Source organism: Lolium perenne, chromosome 3, assembly GCF_019359855.2.
Source record: "Lolium perenne isolate Kyuss_39 chromosome 3, Kyuss_2.0, whole genome shotgun sequence".
Lineage (NCBI taxonomy): Eukaryota > Viridiplantae > Streptophyta > Magnoliopsida > Poales > Poaceae > Lolium > Lolium perenne.
The window spans coordinates 214,641,115-214,668,737 of NC_067246.2; the positions used below are offsets into that span (position 1 = coordinate 214,641,115).

The following is a 27,623-nucleotide window of genomic DNA, read 5'->3' on the forward strand; positions in this document are numbered from 1 at the left end:
AATATGTATGTGCATGGTCATGCCCTCTTTATTTGTCAATTGCCCAACTGTAATTTGTTCACCCAACATGCTGTTTATCTTATGGGAGAGACACCTCTAGTGAACTGTGGACCCCGGTCCAATTCTCTATACTGAAATACAATCTACTGCAATACTTGTTCTACTGTTTTCTGCAAACAATCATCTTCCACACAATACGGTTAATCCTTTGTTACAGCAAGCCGGTGAGATTGACAACCTCACTGTTTCGTTGGGGCAAAGTACTTTGGTTGTGTTGTGCAGGTTCCACGTTGGCGCCGGAATCTCTGGTGTTGCGCCGCACTACATCCCGCCGCCATCAACCTTCAACGTGCTTCTTGACTCCTACTGGTTCGATTAAACCTTGGTTTCTTACTGAGGGAAACTTGCCGCTGTGCGCATCACACCTTCCTCTTGGGGTTCCCAACGGACGTGTCAACCACACGCATCAATCATCCACGTATGCGTGAACGTTTCTGCCGATTTGATCCTGCAAGCATTTTTGCATGCACCTTTGGTAGGTGGCGCCTGCATTTTTCAAGCCGAACGGCATAGTCGTGTAGCAATAAGCCCCATACGGGGTAATGAACGAAGTCTTTATTTGATCATCCGGATTCAAAGGAATCTGGTGGTAGCCTGAATAGGCATCTAGAAAAGACAACAGTTCACAGCCGGCAGTCGAGTCTATGACTTGATCTATGCGCGGCAGGGGGAAGGGGTCCTTCGGACACGCCTTGTTCAGGCTGGTGTAGTCGATACACATGCGCCAGGAGCCGTTCTTCTTCAAAACCAGGACCAGGTTCGCCAACCAGTCCGGGTGCAGCACTTCCATGATGAAGCCGGCTGCTAGCAGCCGGGCGATTTCTTCACCAATGGCCTTCCTTCTTTCTTCGGCGAAGCGCCTGAGAGGCTGCTTCACCGGCTTGGCTTCAGGCCGGACGTGGAGGTGGTGCTCAGCCAACTCCCTCGGCACACCCGGCATGTCTCTTGGAGTCCATGCGAAGATGTCCCGATTCTCACGGAGGAAGCTGGTGAGCTCGCTTTCCTATTTCTTGCTCAAGCCGGCACCGATGGTGTCGTACTTGTCCGGCTGCGCCGGGTCCAGCAGGATCTTCTTGGTGTTGTCGGCCGGCTGGAAGTGAGTCGTTCCAGCCGGGTTGCCTGCAGCCGGCATGTCCGTCTGCGCGGCCTTGGCGAGGGCGACGGCGTCGTGGATGAGCTGCTTCTCGGTGGCGATGACCAGCGTCTGGGCCATCTTGGAGCTCTGCGTGGCGCAGTCCATGGAGCGGCGGTAGTCGCCGGCTATGGTGATGACCCCCTTGGGGCCGGGCAGCTTCATCTTCAGGTACCCATAGTGGGGCACCGCCATGAACTTGGTCAGGGCCGGCCTGCCCAGGAGCGCGTGGTAGGGACTGACGAGGTCCACCACCTCGAACTCGATCTTCTCGGTGCGGCAGTGATCCGGCTTCCCGAACATCACCTCCAGCGTGATCCGGCCAATCGGCTGGCAACAGTGGCCCGACACGATGCCATGGAAGACGGTGGGGGTGGGACGCAGCTCGGCTTCTTGGATGCCTAGCTTGCGGGCGGTGTCGCGGTAGAGGATGTTGATGCTGCTGCCGCCGTCGATGAGGACGCGCGAGAAACGCATGCTGCGCCGGGCCGTGCCGATGGTGGGGTCGAGGACCATGGCGTAGCTGCCCGGCTTCGGCAGGACAGCCGGTGTGTCGCGGCGATCAAAGGTGATGGCCTGCTCTGACCAGTTTAGGTACTGGGGGACCGGCGGTATGACCACGTTGACCTCGAGGGAACGGCTCTGCTGGCTCGTCTTGTCCTCGGGCTCGGAGGTGAAGATGATGTAGGTAGCATCTTCGGCCAGATGTCGGCCATGGTGCACTTGGTTAGCCTCGTGGTGCTCGAGGTTGGCGTTCTCTGCTCCGGCTGCGCCACCCGGCCCGCCGGCTGGAGGGGGCGGGGGTGGAGGCGGGAGAGGTTCACCGCTTGTCAGCCGCTTCATGAAGTGGCAGTCGCGGGTGGTGTGGTTGGAGGGGTTCTTGCCGCTGTGGTACTTGCACGGCGAGTCGAGCATCTGCTCAAAGGTGTACTTCGGCTTCCATTGCCGGTCTTGCTTCTGGCGGCGGCTGCCGCCTGCCGCGTTGTCTGCCACGGCTGCCACATGGGCGGAGCCGTACCGGCGGTCCGGCTGGTCGCTGTGACGCTTGCCGCGGTAGTTGTCCCGCCGGCTGCCATGAGAGGCGCCGTCTGCCGGCTTGTGCTCAGCCGACTTGTGGTGATCCCGCCTGGAGGGAGCCGGTTTTGGCTCAGCCGTCGCCTTGCCGGCTTCTTCAGCCAGCGCATACTTGTCGGCGATGGCCATGAGGGCGGCCATGGACTTGGGCTCGCTGCGGCGCAGCTTGTGCCACAGCATGGTGTTGGGCCGGCAGCCGCCCATGAAGAAGCTGATGGCCTGGATCTCGTGCACGCCCTCGCAGGAGTTGCGCATCTCGCACCAGCGCGTCAGGTACGCGCGATCCGTCTCGTCCGGGCCCTGCTTGCACATCTCTAGCTGCTGGGGGCGACCCGGCCGGCGATAGGTGCCGGTGAAGTTGCTGATGAAGGCCTCCTCGAAATCAAGCCAGCCGTTGATGCTGCCGGCTGGCAGGTTGTTGAGCCAGGTGCGGGCTGAGCCGACCAACATCAGGGGGGAGTATCGCACCGCCCAGCGCTTGTTGCCTCTGGAGATGCTGACTGCGGTGGCGTAATCCTGCAGCCAGTCCTCCGGCTTGGCGGTGCCGTCGTACTTGGGCGTGTCGCGGGGGAGCTGGAAGCCGTCGAGCATGGGCTCGTTGGCGATGCGGGGCCCGAAGCACTTGGGGCAAGCCGGCGCCTCTTCTTCCGCGATGCGGGATTCGACCAGCCGATCGAGGCGGTCTCTGGCGTCGGCGGGCTCGATGCGGGGGCCCAGCCGGGAACGTGCCGGCTGGCGGGTGCCGGTTCGCTCTGGAGCCGGCCTGTGCTGGCGCCTTGGCGCCGCCTGCTCGGAGTCATGCTCCTGGTTCCGGCTTGGTGGTGGCCGGCTGCGGCCGCTGTGGCCGCCGTCCAGCCGGCTTGTCCGGCTTGAACCTGCGCGTGTGTCGCGGGAGTCTCTGTGCCGGCTTGGTGCTGGCGAGGCGGACTCGGCTGTGTCCCTGTGGGGGTCCTTGCTGTTGCCTGCAGCAGCGCGGACGGGAGGAGCTTTGGGAGCACCATACCTGGGATCCTTGGTCTGCTCAGCTGCAGCCCGGCACAGGTCAGCTACGCACTGCGTCTGGCGGCGCAGGTCTTCTCCTTCGAGGAGGGCCAGCTCCTTGGCAGCGGCTTCGGCTGCGAGGATGTTCTTGTCGGGGGTGTTGTAGACGGGCAGCTCCGTTGATGGAGCCGGTGCTTCCGCGCTGTCGCGCTCGATCTCGGCGCCCAGGCCGCCGCCTCGCCGGCGGATCATGCCGGCACGGCTGGGGTTGTTGCCGCCTGGCGTAAAGCCATGGGCGTGCTCGTACTCACGCTGGGTGATGGCCAGCTGGCGCTTGGCAGTAGCCAGCTCGTCGGCCTGCTGGAGGAGGAGCTGGCTTTGTGCCTCCAGGTCCACCTCGACGGTGGTGGCATCGGCGCCTGCGGTGAGCGGAGAGCTCAGCTTCGCCCGGACTTCGTCCAGCCGGGATGGTGGCGGCGGCGCCTTTGGGCCCGAGCTGGATGCGTTGGGGTCGACGTTGCGCTCCAAGTTGGGGCCGCGAACGCGAGGGTTCTTGGTGGGGAGCTCCTCGCCAGCCATCATGACTTGCACGACGGCGGGGCTGGCGGGAGCGCTGCTGCCGGCTCGCGGAGGAGGGCTTGCGCAGCGCAGCACCTGCCGCGGGTAGCGCGGCGGTGCGACGGTGGCGACGTAGACATCGTGGCTGCCGAAGGAGATGACGCTGCCGCCGGCCGGGAAGGGCCGGTCGGCGAAGCAGCCAGCGTTGTCGCTGACGCAGTCGAGGGAGCCGAATCTCCAGATCAAGCCTGAAGCGACTCGCTCGCCGGTGGTGATGGTGAGGCCCGTCCGGATGAAGACACCGGCCGAGGACGCTGAAGGCCCCACGGTGGGCGCCAAATGTCGTGGTATCGTCACGGCATATGCGATAGGGTGGCTAACGAAGGTGGTTCCTAAGAGATCTCACGGCGGTATCCGGATGCGGGTATGGGGACGAGTGACACGGCGACGTACCCAGGTTCGAGGCCCTCCGATGGAGGTAACACCTCTACTCCTGCTAGGGATGTATATGATGATCACACAATACAATGTTGCTCCTAGAGCTGTGTCCGGCTGCTCCTGGGAGGCTAAGGAAGACAAGAGTCTCTCTCATAGGGCAGCGCTAAGGGTGGAAGTGGAGTGAGAATGATCGATCCCCTGCACGAGAGGGGGTAGTGCAGCTTATATAGGCACCGGCACTTTACATATAAGACCCTATAGTCTACTGGCCGGCTTGGCCGGCTCCGGCTTCCGCTCCTTCCCGAGGCACTGACGTCAGGAGCCGTTGAGGCCTCATGGCCTGTCCCATCCGGCTGCCGAAGTCAGCGGCATGGAGAGGAAGTGTCCCTATCGCCATCAGCCACTGTAGCCAGTACGGATCGACGTGTGCCATGATGGCCTGTCCGGCGCGTGGCACTATTGCTCCATAGTGCCCGCGCTTTACGGGAGATGAAGTCAGCGTGGACTTTGCGAACCCGGATCACCAACCCGGTTCCTTCTAGTGCAAGACTCGCCAGCCTCGAGTCGGTCTGAGGTACAAACCCCCAGTCGGATATGGCTTGTAGAAGCCGGCCCAGCTACAGCATTGGCGGCCGTAGCCAGGCCGACTAGGACCTAGAGCCAGCCGGCTTCCGGACCAGCCGGCCACGGCTCCAGCCGGCTGCTCCTCAGCCGGCCTTTGCCGCGAGCCGGCCAGTGGCCAGCCGGCTGCTCCGCGTCCATTGCCCTACCCGGGGTCTTCCCCCGACAGTAAACAACTTTTCGACAAGTCAAGCTTCATCAAGGATATTGCATCCAAGTCCATCAATTTCATAGATCCATTTACTCTCAATAAGTATTCATCTATCTTGGATTTCATGGCGTATATCCATTTTAATGAAGTCAGGGCCCATCATAACTTCTTTATATGTAGTTGGTTTATCATTGTTCAAAATCAATCCTTTGTCCACAAATCATTTATTTGATCACAAAGTAAACCATACCTACAAGGTTCAATAGGTACTTCGATCTCCAAGGCTATAACATTTTGTAGACATGGGAGCCATGATCGTCGTGACCGCTTCCGGAACCAATTCCGATGCTGCGCTACTCTGATCATTATGCTCAGGTTCATAAACCTTATCAAGTTCTATTGTCCTCCCACTCGAATACTTCGCTAAGAAACAATTGCTTGGAAATAAGTAAGAAACATCGACAAACACTTTTGTCTTTGTCTCCATAGTGGAAAGAATTCCCAATCAATTCTTTGGGATAACCAACAAAGACATTCATCCAATTTTGGTTGTAAACTCTTAGACCAAAATTTAAAGAAAGGACTATTAGGGTTTGTACCCATGCCATAACTCGTATGGTGTCATTTCAACGGATCATGATGATGCTCTATACAGTGTAAAAGCGGTAGTCACTAAAGCATAATTCACAAAAATATAATGGCATCAATATTTTATCTCATCATTGACCCAACAAGGTTTGGATACGTCTCTTGGATACTTCATCATCACTATGATACTCCAAGAAACGTGAGTTGTAGAGCAATTTCATAACTCTCTTAGATGTTCGCTAAAAATCGTAATTCAAATATTTCCACCACGATCCAATCATAGATATTTGACTTCTCTATTACGATGATTTTCACTTCATGCTGAAATTTATTTGAATCCATTCAAATGTTTCAAACTTCTTCCTTATCGAATATATCACATATATATACTCAATTCGTTGTTGGAAGTTTTCATGAAGTAGAAGAATCTCCCGCACACAACTATGCCCAGTGAACCACATACATCATTATGTATGTTTCCACTAAGTTAGTTGCTCGTTCAACTCTTGGCCTATGAACGGTATTTCAGTCATTCCTTTTAGAAAAGATTTTGCAAGCGCCAAACGATTCAAAAATCAAATGACTCCAAAAATCCATTTGCATGGAGTTCCTTCATGCGTTCCTCTCTAACATGACCTAAATGGCGGTTCCACAAATAAGTGGAATTCAAATCATTTGCCTTATGGCATTTTAGCGTCAGTGTTATGTATGTGTGTTTCACCATTAAGATTTATAATAACTTATCCATCGTACATGGAGTAATGTCATAATTTGAACAACTCATTGTTTTCATTTGACCAGAGCAAAATAACAATTATTAAGTTCTTTATTATAAATTCTAAGGGCTAGGTAGAATGCCAACGACAAACATAATAACACTTTATTAAGTTTCAGACGTGCATTATTACCATATTCCTTATCAGTCACTTAGGCCATCGTATTCTTGTATTGCGTTGTATTGTATGACATCTCATACCAACCAATCTGGTACAAATACCCAAGAATTTTATTATGTGACCAAACTAGGAATATATTCATAACATGTATATCATTTATATACACCTGAGCTAGACTTTCTAGTCTTTTCTTTCTTTCTGCCAAAAAAATCATTTGTAGTTTCTCTTTTAGCTTTCCTCATTCTCAGAAAACACTTCACCTTCAATAACTTCTAGGTTTGTTGGTCAAATACAAATAACCTTGAGGTTCTTAATTTGAAGTTGATCATCATATGACAAGTGTTTCAGATTTCACTATTAGTAACTTTGTAATATGATGAACAATTTCATTCATAATTTTATCCATCATTTCATGACGACTTTCCGACACCATGTCTATACATGCTAGGCTCGTAAAGTTTAACCTCAGTATTCGCATGTGCAAATCTGGCTTGCACCCGTTGTATGCACACATAGAATCTATACCTCAGTATTCGAAACGACGAGTCTTAGCAACGGTGCATACTAAGGACGATCACTTCATGGATATGTGAATATCGTTAGTGCCCCAATAGTTAGAGGATTGGGACGCCTTGCGTCTTCAACCTTCATACATTCCCATAAAACTTATGAGTTTATGTAGTCTCACCAAATTATATTCTATCATCTTGCAATAAGGTTTCAGATATCATATATATCTCATACCTTGTTTATTTCTGAAAACTAAATTTTCAGCTCCTCACTTTTCAAACAGATTTGAACTTCAAGTTTCACGGAGACAAGATAACTTTAGGTACTAATTGAAACCATAGTTCTTTGAATCAACAATGTGAGTTTTACTAAAAGTTTGCAACAGGACTTAATCATTTCTTGATTCTTTAACAATACGGTACCAGTCCGTAAAGTTTCTTGTCAGATTTTAACAGTATTTCTATCTCAATTACAAGACTAGCGCATGGTAGAATACGGATGCCAATACTACAAAATTAATTCAAAATACTACTCAGACTATGTTTATGATAATTAGTTCATGTTTTAATCTAATTACTAATGAACTCCCACTTAATACAACATCTCTCATAGTTGTTAAGTGGTACACGATCCACATCCACTACACCAAAACCGATCATCACGTGAGATGATGTAGCTTCAATGGTGAACATCAACATGTTGATCATATCATCCATATGACTCGTGTTCAACCTTTCGGTTTCCGTTGTCCCGAGGCCATGTCTGTACATGCTAGGCTCGTCAAGCAAACCCAAGTATTCCGCGTGTGCAACATGGCTTACACCCGCTGTATGTGAACGTTGAGTCTATCACATCCGATCATCACGAGATGCTTCGAAACGACGAACTGTAGCAACGGTGCATACGAGGGGAGAACACTTTATTATCTTGATATTAATGTGAGGGATCATCTTATAATGCTACCGTCGCGATCTAAGCAAAATAAGATGCATAAAGGATTAACATCACATGCAATTCATATGTGATATGATATGGCCCTTTAGTCTTTGCGCCTTCGATCTTCATCTCCAAAGCACGGACATGATCTCCATCATCAACGGGCATGATCTCCATCATCGTCGGCGTAGCGTCAAGGTCCATGGCGCCGTCTTCATAGTTGTTCACCTCATGTAGCAACTATTACAACTACTTTGAAATACTACTCAACATGAAATTTAAAGACAACCATAAGGCTCCTGCCGGTTGCCACAATACAATAATGATCATATCATACATATTCATCATCACATCATGGCCATATCACATCACCAAACCCTGCAAAAATAAGTTAGACGTCTCTAATTTGGTTTGCATATTTTACGTTGTTTAGGGTTTTCGAGTAAGATCCAATCTACCTACGAACATGAACCACAACGGTGATACTAGTGTTGTAAATAGAAAGAGTAAATTGAATCTTCACTACGGTGGGAGAGACAGACACCCGCAAAGCCACTTATGCAATACAAGTTGCATGTCGAGCGTGGAGCAAGTCTTATGAACGCGGTCATGTAAAGTTAGCCCGGGCCGCTTCATCCCACTATGCCACAAAGATGCAAAGTACTCGAACTAAAGACAACAAAGCATCAACGCCCACAAAACAATTGTGTTCTACTCGTGCAACCAATCTATGCATAGACACGGCTCTGATACCACAGAAGGGATTCGAAGCATAGAAAACAAAAAATTTCCTACCGCAAGAACGAAAACCAAGCCAAGATGCAATCTAGAAGATGGTAGCAACGAGGGGATCACAAGACTAACCCTTGAAGATTTCCAAAGCCTATGAGATTAGATCTCGTTGTTGCAGAAGATGATCACTTGCCGCTTTCAAAAGCGCGTAGAAGATCTTGACGGTGCCACAATCAGGCAGCACCTCCGTACTCGGTCACACGTTCGGTGTTGATGAAGACGTCCTTTTCCCTGTTCCAGCGGGCAGCGGAAGTAGTAGATCCTCCTCGGAATCCCGGGAGCACGACAGCGTGGTGGCGGTGGTGGTGGAGAACTCCGGCAGGGCTTCGCCTATGCGCTGCGGGAGTATTGCGTGGAGGAGGAGAGGCTAGGGTTTGGGGAGAGGGGGGCTTGGGCGCCGGCCTGTAGGGGTGCGGCCAAGGGTGGCTAGGTGTGTCCGGCCCCCTCCCCTTGCTCCTCATTACATAGGTGGAAATCCCCAAGTGTTGGTATCCAAGTCTTCGAATAAGACCCGAAACCAAAACCTACCAAAGGGACAAAACCTACCCAAGGGGGGAATCCCACTCAAGGTGGGACTCCCACCCCTTCCTTGGGGGGGTTGGCCGGCCACCTATGGTGGAGCCCACCTGGGACTCCTTCCCTTAGGGTTTGGCTGGCCATGCAAGGTGGAGTCCCTCCGGGACTCCACTTTCCATGGTGATTTCTTCCGGACTTTTCTAGAACCTTCTAGAACCTGCCATAAATGCACCGGATCATTTCCAAACTTGGAATATGACTTCCTATATATGAATCTTGTTCTCCGGATCATTCCGGACCTCCTCGTGATGTCCTGGATCCCATCCGAGACTCCGAACAAAACTTCAAACTCCATTCCATATTCCATATCTACTTAAACGACATCAAACCTTAAGTGTGTCACCCTACGGTTCGCGAACTATGCAGACATGGTTGAGACTTATCTCCGACCAATAACCAATAGCGGGATCTGGAGATCCATAATGGCTCCCACATATTCAATGGTGACTTAGTGATCGATTGAACCATTCACATACGATACCGATTCCCTTTGTCACACGATATTTTACTTGTCCGAGGTTTTATCATCGGTATCTCTATACCTTGTTCAACCTCGTCTCCTGACAAGTACTCTTTACTCGTACCGTGGTATGTCATCTCTTATGAACGATTCATATGCTTGCAAGCTAATATGACGACATTCCACCGGGAGGGCCCAGAGTATATCTATCCGTCATCAGGATGGACAATATCCCACTCTTGATCCATATGCCTCAACTCATAATTAATCCCACCTTTATAACCACCCATTTACGCAGTGGCGTTTGATGTAATCAAAGTACCCTTCCGGCATAAGTGATTTACATGATCTCATGGTCGAAGGACTAGGTAACTATGTATTGAAAGTTTATAGCAAATGAACTTAATGACGTGATCTTATGCTACGCTTAATTGGGTGTGTCCATTACATCATTCATCAATGACATAATCTTGTTATTAATAACATCCAATGTTCATGATCACGAAACCATGATCATCTATTAATCAACAAGCTATTTATACAAGAGGCCTACTAGGGACTCCTTGTTCACATAACACACATGTATCAATGTTTCGGTTAATATAATTATAGCATGGTATATAAACATTTATCATAAACACATAGATATATAATAACCACTTTATTATTGCCTCTTGGGCATATCTCCAACAGCTTCTTGTTGTCCAGCTATGTGATCGCCTGGTCAACAACCTCCTCAATCTTCTTCCTGTCGTCCGCTGGCAGCTTGGAAGCAATCCCCTCATGTTGTAGCCATAGTTCTCCAGGGAGTTCTTGGCATCAACTTCTTTTTGTGCTCCTCGTCCTCAGACTTGTACTTCCCACCATCTTGGACTCTCAATGTCGTCCTTGCCCAGCCTTCCCTTGTTGTTGGTGATGTTGATTTTGTTCTTCTGGCCAGTTGTCTGGTCCTCAGCAAAGACATTCAGCATACCGTTGGCATCAATGTCAAAGCAGACACTGCTTTGAGGAACACCCCTGGGTGCAGGTGGGATGCCGGAGAGCTTAAACTTACCAAGTTTGTTGTTGTACCTGGTCCTTGTCATCTCAGCCTCAAACACCTGGATCAACCCGTGGGGATGATTGTCAGAGTATGTGGAAAAGACCTGCTCTTGTCCATCTTTGCATCCCTCGGGCACTTCTCAACACTTCTCAACAGGCTCCATGCACTTCCTGAAGAGGTCCATGTTGAGCTCCTCAAACCTGGACCTGGTGATGGTGGAGTAGTAATCAAATCCCTCAAAGGGTGAGTCGATTTCAACGGTAGTTTGGGCAGTGAAAAAAGGGTCCTCTTCGCCCTCTCACGTGTACGTTGCAGCAGAAATTTGAAAGAATTCACTGATCCGGCCAGGATAAGTTGTATTAGATATGCAAATAAAGTGGTATTTCACATGATGGGTTGCACGACACCTACCAATGAAAACGAAAAGGAATTAGTGGGGGAACAGATGCAAATAGAAAGTGTTTGAATCAGGTTGTCTAAAACAATGCTAATAGCTATACAAAGTAAACCTAGCTTTCAATCATTAACTCTGTTGTAGCACAAAAGCTTAGCATAGTATCATCGCAATATTATTTTTTCGAAGCAAGAAAGGAACTATGAATAGCACATGTTAGCAGACCAAGCAAAGACAAGGCAATATGTTAAAAATATAGCTGAAGTTCTCATTAAGTGTTATTCTCATCTATGGATCTGAAGTTCTCAACTAAATGCCAGAAGCTGGAGATTTTAAAGTATTTTAAATGTCCTATCGATGCAAAGGAAGATGTGCTCATACCAAAAAAAAAATCACGCTACATATAACCATTCCACTAACTATTGTAGAAACGCCATGTTTTGTTTCTCTGCTTGTTTACCCATCAAAACGACCAGCATGTAGATCTAAATTAAGTATCTTATTAGGTTGACGAATAATATATTAAGAAGTGGATTAGAATTATTACTTTGATGTCACTACTGTGTAGTAAAAAGCAACCAAATTAGAGAGAAAACTGTGCATGGAGGATGGTATTGTACCAGATGCTTACTTTGGAATAGAGAGAAAACTGTGTACCATCCTCCATGCTTTGGAATAGAGAGAATGTAATTATTACTTTGATGTCACTACTATGTAGTAAAACACAACCAAATTAGAGAGAAAACTGTGCATGGAGGATGGTACCAGATGCTTGCATTGGAATAGTGCATCATTGACACGTGCCCAGGGATTTGCAGAAGACAATCATTTTAAATTTCACTTACTTTCTACAATTTTCTTATGATCTATCATGTTTCAGATAAAAAATCTAAGAGAGTGTAGGTTCTGACCCAAGAACTTACACAGTCGGTCAAGATTTACATGTCAGATTAGTAACAATTCACCGAACAAGCTAATCCAAACGAACACATTAAATAATTTGACATGGAAAAGATTATTAGATCTAAAAAAATTGGGAAATCGAGATACCTGATCGGAAGATGCTATTGCATGAGAATGACTGGTTGCTGAGTATGAAATTTAATACCATTTTTCTATAGTAATATTACATGTCGCTTCCAAGGGCGAATATAATTGTATCTCCTAGTGTGATTCTTATTATATATACTTCTAACCTTCGGCTCAGCATGACTGGTTGCTGAGTACAGAATTGTGGATTTTACTGCAATGAGAAGAATTCAGAGTCAGTGTGGCTACCAGAAATTTCTTATTCGGTTGTAGTAAGTCTTGGAGTTTGACCTGGCAATGTTCTACACGCGAATAATTCCTTGGTTGCTTTTCATTGTCTTTTCCTTCTCATGCTTTCCATTACAGGGCAAGGAATGAGCAGTGAGCTGCGACTTTTATTGTATTTCTTCTAATAAAGATCGTAGAATGTAGGACTAAGTGAAAGAATTTCTATGCAAAATTGTTTTGTGAGATATCTAAATGTAAATTCGTATGCATCTGATGACACAACCAAGTTGATGCATCTGAAACTGCTGTCTGATAGTAATACCTGGGCATTGCCAGGACACTTGCTTTGTTGGGTAGTTATTTATTTGGTTGCCACAATCGATGCATCTGAAACTGATGCACAATCAGTTATTTATATAGCAACGGCCTTGTTGTAAGTATGCTATGTCAAGAAAGAGAGATACTTACAACAACGCCCTTGCTCTCCAAGCTTTTCATCGTAGCAAAAGAAAAGAAGTTAGCCAATGATAGAAAATAAAAAGGATTTAGAAGAGGCAAGGCAATCGCGGTGTTAGCATATATCAGGGACCATATAATACAACTTGACATCTTAATTTATCAAACGTTGTAGCAGCTTGGCATAAACTAATTTTCAACTGAAATCTACAAAGTAAAAAATGGGAAAATCACTATTAGATACAGGCAAGTACACCTGACAACCGAATCAATAGTTTTGTTAAGATACTGGCAGGACTACAGTTATTCAACCTGTAAAGAGGATATGAATAAGTTTAAGCTCGAACATTACCAAATTTTCTTTTACAACATCTTAGCACCATTATCCATCTTCAATACATTCAACATAAATCATCGATTCGCTCATCAAGATGCAGTGCAGCTATGCATTTCATATTGCTGAAAAGTACCAGGTTCATCCAAATAGGTTATGTTATGGTGCTGCTCTGGCCGGGGGCCTTGCCCACGGCCGGTGGCAAGAGGGAAGGGATTTCCTTCTTAATTCTTGCTTGATTAGATTGATACGTCTTCTCTTCTTATATAGAGAGATTTACTTGACCCCTAAGAAAACGACCCTTATCTCTAATTAACCCTAAGACTAATGGGCTATAGCGCCAGCCCAAACCCATTACGTACTCTAACAGGTTACCTGACAGTAATTTGTGCACACATGTTCTAAATGCTCCTGCCCTGTTCTTGATCAACACAATAGACAACTGCACTTATCTGGTACTTCTCAAGGCATCGAGAGACATGTACAAGGGCTTCAAATCTGAGAAATATTATCTGATGTGTCCCAAACAATCACTCACAAATATATTTTTCTGGGAATTTACTCAAACATTTCATCAATGATAGCTTGCAATGCAACTCACATAATAAAGAGAAGCATATATCGTACATGAAAATCAAATACCTGAGAGGGGTAAATATTGTACATCTAATTGATAGCAGAGCATAAAAATGCATTCATCTTTCATGCAGTTTGCTTGGATATTTATCAAACACCTTATAGGCATAGATGTAAAGCCATCTGTACAAATAAAGATGAGAAATTGTGAGTGAAAGAGAGAGGGGAGGAGGAAAATTAGGACAGAAGAAATCTAAAGGGAAGCTGCAGAAAAAAGTGGATACAGTCAATTAGATCCAGTGGTGATATATACGCTGGAAGAAAGCTACAAATCAAATATGCGGAGGGAGGAGGCCTCGCGCTAGAGAACAAAGGAGAGACCCTTCCGGGAGGCAATCTAGTTCATCTCCTTCCCGCTGCTGCTCTAGCTTCTCCGCGTGATGCACCTCCCATACCCCATGGGGAGGCCGGTCCGACGAGGAGGGGAGACGAGGACTGAGAGGCGGAGAAGGGCAGGTGGCGGAGCCTGGCGGCAGGAAGGCGCTGCGCCACGCCGGCGCCGACGAAGAGAGAGAGAGAGGAAGAGGGAGAGGCGGCAGCAGCACGGAGGGAATGGATAGGGTTCGCCTGGGTCGCGGCCTCTTTCCCCTTTCCCCTAATATTTTTTCTTGTACTCCCTCACCCGAGCCAACCATAGAGCGACACGTGGGCCAATAGGCTGGAACGAAACGAGGCCAACGCCCTACCCTTGCGCGACACTTGCACATCGTGGATAGCTTTAGAGTGCCCCATGGGTGCAACATTTATACCTTTAGATGCCAACCTGCATGCTCCTCACAAACAAAGTGACTGATGTGTGAAGAAATAGTGAATTCCGCAAATTGTCTCCCTGAGACACAGGAAATCAAATTATTAGGACCCTTGATTCCTACAAACTTCCTGATGCAGCAATCACATCTTAATCTGAATTTGATCCGCTCCATCGATCTGCTCCAGCGATGGTTCTTTTGACAAAAGTGATGGTGAGGCAAGAACCAGTATGGCGCTGCTGAATACAAAAGAACATGTCTAATTTTCTGTCAAGAGCGCTCGGAGGTGCTGGATGCTGAGATTGGTGCAGTAATGTGGGGCTAGCTCTTTAGAAAATAACAAAACCTTTGTCCCAATCTATTAATTAAAAAGTTTGACAAAAACAAGTAAATTACAAAAGCCTGACATTATTTTGTCGAACCGCTTGGCTCCCGCGGTTACCCAGTAATAGGTCTCTTTCTTAATATTATCTAAGAAAAACTGAAGATGTCGCGTGCTTGTTGTGAAAGACACAAGCTGCGCTCATTCTAAATCTACTAGTTGGTGAACGAAAGTGTCGGAAGCGGTTTATAGTCGAGCCATCCAGCATCTTGTACCACCACAGGGTTGCTCATTGTTTAGCGACGTACCGATCGAGGGAATGGAACAATGTGTTGCCAATGCGCCGCACAATATGTGCTAGCCGATGGTAATCCTATTCCAAACTATCTCATCCATTCGAGAAAAAAATAATAGTTGGTAAGTTCGATTTGTTATATTGAGCATAAGTAGCCACACAAGCTGGAGCAGAAATAATATATAATATATAATAATTAATATACTATATTAAAGAGTAACACACTTCTTTTTTCTCTGAATTTTGAGCCCTCTTAGAGATTAACCTTGTGGTAACACGTGTTTTTTCAGATGATTTGTTTCTCGTTGGTTCTTTCTTGGTGATCCGTAGCGTTTTGGGAAAGTTTGATTTCTTTGCTACCAACGCTTGGTGTTTCCTCGTGGTGTGGCCGTAGCCATAGTCTGGTTGGGACAGCGGTGGCCTCTTTCAATGATTTACACGTAACTATTCACCGCTTTGACTGGTTTGGTGTTTCAGTCTCTAGAAGCCGAACCCACCAGAAACCCCATTCTCCCTCTTTCTTCTCATGTTTCTTTCCATGGTGTCACACACGGTCTCTCGAGTCTCCACCGACGAACTTCTCCGGCGAGCCATCCTGCTCCACCCATGATGGAGAGTACTAGCGCCGGTGGGGAGCACCAAGGGAGCAGCGGCTCGGCCTTGTGGCGGCGGATTCAGGTGGAGCAACCCGGGACGAGCCAATGGCGAGGTGCAGCCGGTCTGGCCGCGTACGTCCACATCGAGCTGCGTCCGCCGCAGGAGCAAAGGAGAGTACTACGCCGGAGGAGGGTAGCAGGGGAGGAGCGGCGCCGGTGTGGCAACGACGGATTCGGGTGGAGCAGGCTAGGACGAGCTGCTGGCGAGGTGCAACAGTGTGGTCGCGGACGTCAGCGTCGACCTGTGGCCACCGCGGGAGCAGAGGGGAGTACTAGCGCCGGAGAAGAGCAGCAGTGGAGGAGCGACGCCAGCGAGGCGGCGGCAATTTCAGGTGGAGCACGATCTGCATCGACAACTGATGGAACTGCAATGCCGCGAGGATCGAGGAGTCGAAGGGCAACATGGAGCGGCGGTCGTCGGGGTGGCTGGCGCAAATTTTTCCTCGCCCAAGCTCTCCCCTGGTCGATCTCCTCAGCTTCTGGTGGCCGTAACGTGGGTCAGTTCCTGCTCTGGTGTCGCGGTCGTCACCGATGTGCTCGGGCATTGCCACAAACTTTCCCCACGCCCAGATGGTAATATCTCTCTCTTACTCTCACGTGTTCACTACTCGCAAATTGTTGGAACTTAGGATGACTGATTACATGGTTGAGAACTTGATGGGGATTTCAGTTGCGGGGGCTGCTACAAGTATGCTGCAGCGACGTTGTTCGATGAAATGCCTGAGAGAACTGTCAAAACATATACATCGCTGATTCCATTTTTATGTTGTTTTTTGCTGCGTGCAGATGGAGATCGATACATGGAACAATTTGCAGTCGATTACAATACTCTAGCTAGCAGACATTATGAAACATCAACCATATCATGTCCACCAGAAAAAGTTCAGATTATCATTCCATTTAGTTCTACCGGAGAATAACAAGGTCATTCGTCTAGACCATCACCTTCATCTTTCTCCGCCATAGATCAAGGTAACATAACTATGCACTTAGATAATGTTATTTATCTTTTCTACATACATACATCAGTACTGTAGCTATCAGACATTATTAACCATATCAGTCCACCAGGAGTTCACATTATCTTTCCATTTAGTTTTAACCAAGATCAACACCATTGTCCGTCTAGATCATCACCACCATCACTCTCACCCTAGATCAAGGTAATAGATGGTTGGGTCATAATATATACGTCTTTTTCTACTATGATGTTCTTGGAGATACAGTCCGAGGTCCCAAGATGCAAACTAGCCACTTTCTTGGAAACCTGGTCAAATGATACATTAACATGCCTTGCCGATAACAAGTATTTTTTTACTGGAGGTTGTGAGAAAAACAATGGTATGCACTAATACTTAATAACTCACCGTAGAGATGAGAGATCTTTGTAAGGTTCATCATGTCAGTCTGGTGTGCCATTTTACAGTTCTCACAGGATACCTAATCTAGATTATATCTCAAAACTCCTGTTGTTTCTTATTTAATTGGTGACCAATGTTTTGTTAAATGTGCAGTTGATTGACTATGAAGGATGGATGAGTTGTTCCCATTTTATCTGTTTTTTTTCTTATTTAATTGGTGACCCATGTTTTGTTGAAGTTGTAGTTGATTGGCTATGTAGGAAGGATGAGTTGTTCCAGTTTTATGGGTACTCTGAAAAGGTTCATTTGAAAACCTTCTTCATGATCCTCAAAGCAACGGTGATCTATGGCCAAGAATCCTCTCCTTTGTATCAGTATGTTGATGGTGCTCTTTTTCTGTTTTGAGGAAGAGAGAGCTTTATTTCATATGATACTAAAAGTCTTGAAATCATCTGATACAAAAGACTGACACTACTTATTTGTACAGGAGCCTGGTGTAACTAGGAACTGACCAAAACATTGATTGTTGCATAAAGAGCTACCTCATGTGTGACACGAATTAACTCTCTCTTCACCTTGGTGACCTTCAGGTCTGAGCAGTAAATCAACAACTCTTTAATTTCATTGAGTAAACCACAAAGTTCAGATTCGTCTCTTCCTTTGGTGTTCACAGCCTAGACATCGACTGCATAATCACTCTCAAAATTAAATGGACGATGGCACCAGGAGCAGTAAGGTCGATGCCCTCTTTGAGAGCATTCAGGCAATTCACAAAGGTGCAGCCAGCTGAGAAGATCATGCTGCAGTCAATTTCTTGCCACTACACCGAGGCTGGCTTCCCCAGTTGCTTCAGAAAACTAGGTTGTCTCTAATGCTGGACATATATTTGTATGTATGCCTACAATTTTAGTGTGCTTCTCTGACCCTAGGTGGCTGTAGGAAGTGTCTTCAATTCCGAACCATTTTTAGATGCATTTTGATTGTTCATGTGCTATGGATAACCCATGATTTAATCATACATCTGTCTCAAAACTATATTAGCTATGAGTATGGAGCCGAAGTTATAAACAGATGGAAATATATAGAAAATCATTTCAGAAATTTCTGAAATGACCTACTCATCGTATACAACTGCAACTGGGCATGTGCAAGTAATATGAACGCAGTAGTTATTTTAGGAAAAAAATCTAATTTTAAAGAAACAGGACTATCATGTTTTCAAGACCCGAAGAGCATGCATGTTTCATGTTTGCCAGGCCTAATATATTTAGGTGTAATTAATTCATGAAAATTAAACTATCCATGTGTTTTTTTAGCCGGCCAAATGCATGCTTAATATTATACATGATATGTTCATGGTTTTAAGGCGTCGCCTAAACGACGCCTAAGCGTCCAAGCGCTCCCCCTCAGCCTTAGAAAAACGCTCGCCTTAGGCACCTAGGCGTCGCCTAAGCATCGGAGCGCCCCCCCTCGCCTTAGGATACCTTGGCGCCTTCAAAACCATGGATATGTTCATGCAAAGTTTGAATATATAAAGATGATATTTATGCTCTGTCTTTGGGAGGTGAACTAAACATAATCTTCCTGCTCCTTTTTTGCTCGCTTGAATATTTGTAGCCATGAATGATTTCTACAGATCAGATGATCCATTAAATAAATTTCACTTACCTATATAAAATCAACTTTAATATAGAAAGTGTATGCATGCAATGTTGGAACATTTCCTATTGTAATTGCTATTTCACATAAAACTGACATTTTGATCATAAGATTTGCGTCAGCTCAGTTCAATGCATACTGAGCAATCCTATACTTTTGATTGCATTTTACTTGATAATCTGCATTCACAATGAGATCACCAAAATATAGACATTACCATGTGTTCTAGGATTTATCTTCCTTTCCCAGATATTGATCCTTTAGGTGTTTTATTGTTATTTTATACTGGACATAATCCCTTCAAAAGTCATTCGCATTGATGCAACATATGCATAGTTAGGGGCCATTGATACCATGGAAGAAAGACATGTCAATCTTTTAGTATGATTATATTTAGCATTTCCCTGCCCTACAAGCAACTCTGATGTGAAGAATTATTAATTTAGTATCAGTTGTTGGCCTCACTAGCAATACTTCAACACTGAAGATGGCAGTTAGAATGCTGCCAATGCTTGAATTATTGGCTTCACAAAAAAATGTTAGGAAATATGGCAGTACAAATCAGTAGGAGATATCTTTATTATTGTTATATCACATAAAACTTAATATTGTACCCTTACTTCTGAACTATTTTGCCGCACTTCAGGTTTGGCCGTTCCTAACACCCCTTGGTTGTGTAGAGTCAGTTAGGGTCATAGAGAGGCCAACATGAGATCTTCTCAGCTTTATGGAGGTGGCCAACATAGGGGGCATCATCGAGCAGGCTAGCGGCCACAACCGACCACAACCAATGCTCAAAAGCTCCATCCAGGGATGCTCAACATCCTCCAACAGAATAACAAATCCATAACTCCAACAACGACTAAAGAAGAAGATCAATACAGTGATGGTCCTTCCACGATGAAGCAGACTTCACACCTCCATTTCTTTAGTAAAGGCCTACAACTCATCATACTTTCCTCCATCAATGAGGACACTGACGCCAAGCACTCATGCCTCGAGGACCAAACAACAACACTACCATTCATACCATCCTACTATGCTATTTCATCCAGGCATGTATTGCCAAAAACATGTTGTGCTTTAGGTGAAGTAGGATCTGATGTCTTCTACATATACCATATGTAAGACGATGTGATTAACTATGTAGTCAGATCTAATTATGTATTAGTGAATGCACTACTTATCCAAGGGATCCCATGAACTATGTAATTAAGTCTAATTATATATCACCGCTATCAATCTACCTCACGGGCCCGACGTGCCGCCGCGCCATACATTGCTAGTTAGTACTATGCTAGATCAAAGACGATAAACGAGGTAAGGTGCAGCTAAAGAAAATGAAATCTGGGGATATTTTCTGGTACAAATACAACCGAGAATTTCAGCCACGGGAAGAAGAGGCGAACAATCGTACCTAGCTTATTTCAACCGTGAAGACTGAAGACTGTAAATTTTCCTGGAAAACAGCTGGAAGATCCCAGCTGCAGAACCGCACGCGCACCAATCCTATTATTGTCCATGTCAGTTTTGGCCATTCATGTAAGCTGAATTGTGTGAAGTTGAAAAATGCGGCACGCATTCAGTCAAGACGATATCGAAGTTACCGAGAGCGTTTATCGGGGTACGACCCACGTACGTGAGGGGTCAACGCAAGCTTAATTACATGGAACATGGGTCAGCTCTAATGCTATATAGGGCGTGGTTGCCTGGCCCGAATTCCTGCATGTCTGCGCTAGCGAGATGGGAGGCATTGCGCGTCGAACGGTCATGGGCACTTTTGGCGGATCTTTTGGTAGCCTGTGCGGCCGCGCTGGAGAAGGAACCTAGATCCTGTTGTTTGGTTCCCCATTTTCAGCACATTCTTCCCAGGTCATGCAACCCATGGCCTGTTTGGTTGCAAATAGCACTGTAACCCCTTTACTTAGAGCATCTCTAACAGTGCTCGTAAATCCCGCTGGAACTGAACTTTTCCGGTGGATTTACGGGTTGCGAATCGCGCGCAGAATAGAGTCCGAAAACATGGGCCGGCCCGTAAACGAAGTTCAGGGGCCCGAGAAATCGAGCAGACGCCCCGTATTAAAAGGGGCCGCGGAGGGGAGTTCGGTTCGTAAACCCTAATCCCCTCCGCCGCTCCTCTCCCGCCGTCGCCTGCCTCCGCTCCGGCGAGCGATTTCGGCCCCTCCGACGCCGCTCCGCCGCTTCGGCCACCACCCTTCCGTCCGAAATGGGGCGTGCAAGACGCGTGGGTAGGGGAGGTGGCCGAATCGGCGGCGGAAGATCAACTCGGCGTCCGCCGGGTGTACGGGCGCAGCCGGAGCGCGCCAGGCGATCGCGCTCCGACGGCGCATGGAAGCGGGCCGGACGAGAGTGGCCGGAGCTAATGGCGCGCCTTCAAGCGCGCGAGCAGGCAGCTGCGGAAGGAGAAGTGGAGGTGCCCGCCGCTGCCGGCGCGTGCAGCCCGCCGCTGCCGGCGCTGCCCCCGAGCGGCGGCGACGACGCCGACGCCGACGGGCCCCCTCTAGCCTGCGGGGGCACCTCCGAGGCGGCGGCCATCAAGGTGGTGGCGCTCGTCGTCGCCTAGGAAGAGCCGGCGACCCAAAACCCTCCGCCGGCGACATTAAGCGCCTCGGTGACAGTATAGTCACTCCGGGGACTAAAATCTAGTCTAATTAGGTCCCTAGTATGGAATGTAGATCGAATATGCATGTATTTTTTTCCCTATTATTGTAAATTATGAACAAATTCAGCTTGATCGGATGAAATCGAGTGCAATCGCGAGTTTCAATTTCCCGCGACGTTTGACTTCAGCGTTTTCAGTTCACGTTTTCGGTTTCTATTCTGCGTCGTGCCTAAATCCGCTCGCAATTTGATTTTCGGGAGACTGAACTCACTTTTTTCGGTTCCGAGAAATAGGGGCTCTGCTAGAGGTGCTCTTAGAGAGGTGAGGTTACCCAGTACTGAATAACAGCACACATGAGATTCAGTTCATCAGAAAAGATGATGGTAATACACAACAACTAGTACTTAGTGGGCGATGCATCACGAACGAAGCAACTACTTCGTGATGCATCACAGGTTCGTCACGAGGGGTTAGTATAGACCACCTCGAACAAGTTCATCGTTACAAACCGGGGATCAGTTTGTACCAAGTCCTAGCTAATGGAGGGATACAAGATCACCTCCCAAAATCAGCGGATCATGAGAAGAAAGCAGAAGCACTAAGCAGGAAATTGGTTGCGGAGCCAGGTCCTATGTCAGCTGCTCCTCTCCGGTGACTGTAGCTTACGGTAGACGGCATACTCGGCTTCATTGTCTGCAATGAAGTCGATAGCCCTGACCAGCAAGTTAGGCTGGAACAGCTGCGCCTTGCAGACGAACCGGGGAGTGAAGATCGTCTTCATCTCAGTGTAGTTGGTGATCGGGGTGCCGACGTACTGACGATGCTTCGGGTACCGCTGCAATCGACAAGGAACACCTGTTAGTGCGGACGCCATTGACATGTATATACTTTCAGATCTATGCAGGAGCTCAATGAGGATTCGTACCAGGATGTACTCGTCTGCGACCCCTTCATCACCGCCGTAGAAGCAGCAACCAGCTTCGCTCCAGTTCAGAATGCGATCGGATTTCATCTTCATGATGACGCTCCACTTCGTTCTCCAGTTTCTGATGTGGTTGTACAGCTGAAGAGTGCTGACATGTACGCCGACAAATGCAAGAACATCCGCGGCTACCTTCTTCATCTGCTGCTCCTTGAATCCCATGTTGAAGCAGACGCCGCTACGGACGAGCTGAACCAACCGGTTCAGCACAAACTCTGATAGCTCAGGTTTTCAAACCATGGCTAGTTTGTTTGCTATCAGAGATGGCTGAGCACAGTTGGCGCAGACAGATCAGGGGAGCCCAAAGGTATGATCGCCTACAAACACTAGCAGATCAATAAACTACCACATGGACATCCTTAAGCACTAGCAGATCTATGAATTACCAGTACCACATCAAAGAACAACGAGGTAGGTAAGATCGGTCTTACAGTCAAAGGAGCCACACACATCACCGAGGTAGGGGAAGTAGGGGACCCTGGCGAAGATGCAGGCAACACCACCATCCCAGTGGAAGATGCAGGCAGCACCACCATCCCTGTCGTAGAGTCAGATTGAAACTGGAAAACCTCGACAACCTCCACCGGCGATGAAGGAATGTCCTACAATGGATTCGTTCAGACCCCGATTGTATACCCATAAGATCTAGATCTAAGGCTAGGGTTTGCAGAAGCTTACCACAACCGAAGTCATCGACGTGGACGAAGAAGACGACCATCCTCCGCGGCCAGTAGCCGCCGCCACAGCCGTCGTCGCCGCCGCAAGCCTCGCCGACCGTGCGGGTGAGGTAGAGCCGGCCATGTCACTAGATCGGGGGTGCTGGATGAGCTCGAAATGGGGGAAATGGGGGATTTGGATTTCCCGGCGAGAGAGCCGCCCCTATATACGGTGGCGAAAATTCAAGTGCGGTGACCGAATTCATGGCGCCGAGATTTCCCCGTCCCGCGCGAGCTCTCGCCATCTCCCGCGGTGGCTCTGCGAGGACGCCGCGTTCTCCACTTCTGCGGAAACGGGGGCGGCTCGCTAGAAACGGCCGAACCGGGCGTTCCTCCATGGCCTGGCCCGAGGGTGCTTTGAGAACCGATTCCAAGAATGCGACGTCTATTAGGTAACCAAACTGGCCAAAAAAAGTTGGGTCGATGCGAGCCAAGGAGCATGCAGCCTAGCAAACGCGCCCATAAAGTCGTACTATGCGTCCTTTCAAGTGGTAAGTCAGTCCATGTGGTGGTTTTGGTCATAACATGTCACCATTGAGTTTGGAAAACATTGTAACAATTGTAACAATTCTCCGCTGTTGTTCTGACTTCGCGATCAGTTGTTTCTACGGCTACTAAGTATTAGTTCATTTCTCATCTTCGGATCTTGCTTCTTGTGTTGTATACCTTCATATATGTAGTTATCATGGTGAAAACTGTCGTCCAAATTGGTAAATGAGCACAATAGTAGTTTGACAAATCAGTAAATGCCAAGGAGCATGCCAAATATGGAAGTACCTAGACATTTAGAGTAGCACTCGCTTCATCAGAGTAAGAGCATCTAGAAGATATCATCCAAATTGGTAAAAAAATATCATCCAAACTGGTAATCTTATTTAGCATAAGCATTTATACAATAGCACTCATTTAAATAGAAAAATCACCTGAGTTTTTTTCCCACTGAATATGAATATTGTTCCAGAGTAAAATGAAGGTAACCAGTTAACACATGTTCTCTGAATCATGGAAACCTGATATTCTCTATAAAGCTAAAGTCAGTTTTACATGTTAGCGGGGCAATGACCGAAGCAAAATCCACCACATAATATGGTAGTAGGATAAATAAAAATAACCGAAGCAAAATCCACCACAAAAATTAGCAGTGTTAGCGGGGCAATGACTGAATTATAAACAATTGAGACTTGGGAGAGGTCAAGAACGGATATTAGCACACTCTGATAAAGCACTCTGTTTATTATTCACAACAAATTATGAAAATTCAGAAACTAAGAAAGCTTTTTTAGATGAATTAAGAAAGCATTACCGCAAAATAAAACAATGAAAGCAACCCTTTCCCAATTAATATGGTGAATCCTCACAAGAATGGTAAACAAATCAGAGTAGCAGTTGCAACGGCACCTGCTCAATGTTTCTTTGGACTACAAATATACTCCATTCAGTATAAATGTCATTAAATGAAAATTAAGGAAAACAGATATATAAAATGATATGTAATATTCAGACCTACATTCCAGGAGTTATTTCTGAACATAGTGAACCATATTCATAATCAAATAGAAGTGGTTACTAACAACCACGTTGAAATTGCCAGCTTTATGGAGAAAAATCTTGAGGCGAATGGTTATATTAAGCTCATATCGCAAGCTTTCATTTCCATGTACCCAAAGCTAACAACATTTTAAGCATGCATACATTGGTCAAATGGAAGGATCCCATGAAAAATATAATTAGTGTTTAATGTTGATGATTAATTAATTGGACATAAAAATAGGAGCTGACAATACATGTGGAAGAAAAACTGCTTCTCTGCACTAAAATTTTACAATACAATGCTTTTATATATCCAGTTTTTACTTGTGGTAAAGCAAAATAAAATTGTGAAAACAATATACCCTCTGGTGTGGTGTGCTGGTGGCTCGTGCTCACCGTCTGTCGCAGTTTGGCGGCACCTCGTGCTCTTCCTAATGAGGGTCGAGGAGGAGGAAGCAGTGGCAGCCCACGAACCTCCTATTGAGCATCGGGAAGGAGCCACACCAGAAGTTTTGCACAATCAAAAAATCTCAACCAAAAGCAAGAAAAAGAATCATCAGAAAGTAATATTAGACACCAAAGAACATATGTCAAATAAATAAAAAATCACCAGGAATGCAGACAACAGCGATGCCGCGACGACGCCAGGACACAGACAGTGGGGTTGTGCTTCATTCAAATTCTTCAGAGCCTCTTATCGCTGCACAGACAAAGAAGAAGAAAAAACCCAAATCAGCTCAACCAATTCACCAAATAGAAGAAACAAACAAATAAAAAATCCAAAAGTATGCACCTGCACGGTAGTGTATGGGTGGGCAAGAAACATAAACCACCATCAGCGCCAGCGACTTGGACAAGAAATTCGCCCTGATTTAAACAACACAAAAAGGTAAATTGATAGGAAGTCTGAGAAATTACAATGGGGGCCTTTGGCATACAAGAGATAGCTCTATATCCCGCTATATGGTATCAAATAATGCCCTCAATATTTAACATGCCAAATATCGTAAAGTCTAAGATATGGCGGTGTTAAAAGAAACAAAGGTAGATGGGCTTATTCACATGTGCACCAAAACCCAAAAGTATGGTAAAGCTCGGTATTGATAGAAGATAAGGAATGAGAGAAACATAACCAAGCCAGTAGGCACAATATTCATTCAGTCTATTACATGATCTTGTACCTATATCCAAAACACAAAACTTGTAAACCCAAAGATCTAAGAGAAGAAAGTCAAATATATACCAAAAATAACTTGGCGATTTAATGAAACCGATGCTTTCCTATGCAAATGCCACCTCTTGTCGTATCCACTGTCCTGTTTTAAGTCTAGAATTATAGAACTGCAGTAAATGGGACAGCTAGAGAGCAAATAGTATAGAAAGGAACTAAAAGGTCCATTCCTGAATGGTACCAGGATGCGGATTTTCATAAGAGAATGTTGCAATCACTGATACACAATGCGCCGAAACTACCTATTCCAATTTTTTACTGTATTATTTAGAGTTGCAGATTTATAAAAAAAAAAACGAACAAACGATAAAAATTCATCACAACTTCTTCTCATTATCAATATTGTAGTCAAAAGACAACAATGGACATTGTCAATACACAAATAAGGATACTTATGCGGTCAGATCACCTCAGCTCACCACTGCACATCTTTCATGGTCATGTCCAGCGATGCCACAACGGCTTGTGCTCCTCCTCCTGTCTCACATGATGTGACAAGGTAAAATTAAAGCACAAGTCTCATGAGGTTAGACAGTAACCCACATGGTGTAAAACGGTCAAGCTACTACAACAAATGATATGTTTACTGACCTATGCTGAAAGAATGCACCTTGTCAGGAACATTGACTTTTAAATCTTAAGAGTTGTCACCTGATGCCTGTCTCAAACCTAACACAAATATATTTTGTTAGGAATGATTCATCTGTATAGCAATAACAGTTTGCATAGGCAAGCCACATGATTCATCTGTACATGCAAGGGACTCTTGTAGCTAAATTTCAGGAAATGAAGAGGCTACCTGAGGACACATACAATCTGTTCAAAAATGCTCTCATCAAATGGGCACTGCCTATGATGTTGTGGAAAGAATAGTGTGCCCGTTCCCCAAGAGGGAGAGAGGTCATGGTTGTGAGGTTCTGCTCTACTACGTACCATCCGTTATCTTTTGACGACAGGAGTGCTTGTTCGAGGCCTTACGCTTGCCCTGCACAGTCCAAGAAAAATAACCAGAGGTTCATAAGGACACATGTCATGGACTCCACCACTAAAAGATGAAGCACATATTCGATTACTAAGTACTAACCGAGCAACTGGAGACAATCTCCTGCATATATTTTATCCTTGGACAAGGAGCCTGCTCTTGCTGTACTTGATGCAAAAAACCATGTTCCCACAAATATAGGTTGCAGAAGGCATATGCTTCCCCAATCAAATGAAAGGAAGACCCAATGGCCTGGTTGATAACTAGACCGCTCACCCAGGGAGCGAGAGCTCAAGCTCGCAAAATCCACGCCCACTTTTCACCATCACCTAGATTAAAGCTGACCCGAATGAGGTGGTCTGTTTAGCAGGAATACCGTACATGCCAAGGCAAAAAAAAAGCATCAGCATGCCTCTGTCTGATTCAGTTCTCTGGTTAGCTACAATGAAAAGAAAAGAAAAATGGCTGCTATGCCCTTCAGACTTCAGAGACACATTTATACACCCATACAATGCTTCCTGGATTAGTTTTGATAAGATTTGATAGTACAGATATAAGGCGACATAAATCTGAGTTCAGGCAAAATAGAGAAGACAACCGGAGAAGCAAATGAAAACTGAGTTAA

At 46.4% G+C, this 27,623-nt stretch overlaps 2 long non-coding RNA genes across 2 annotated transcripts; one reads left to right on the top strand and one right to left on the bottom strand.

Annotated features, from left to right (window-relative positions):
- Positions 1-15,720: 15,720 nt before the first annotated feature.
- Positions 15,721-20,172, top strand: LOC127343318 (uncharacterized). Its single transcript, XR_011755718.1, has 5 exons — positions 15,721-16,487; positions 16,701-17,649; positions 17,763-17,865; positions 17,949-18,136; positions 19,615-20,172. It is a non-coding gene; the product is annotated as an uncharacterized lncRNA (long non-coding RNA).
- Positions 20,173-24,997: 4,825 nt separating this feature from the next.
- Positions 24,998-26,245, bottom strand: LOC127343319 (uncharacterized). The gene is made up of 3 exons (XR_007877169.2): positions 26,029-26,245; positions 25,579-25,652; positions 24,998-25,485 (listed from the first exon to the last, which is right to left on the bottom strand). It is a non-coding gene; the product is annotated as an uncharacterized lncRNA (long non-coding RNA).
- Between the last annotated feature and the right edge of the window lie 1,378 nt (positions 26,246-27,623).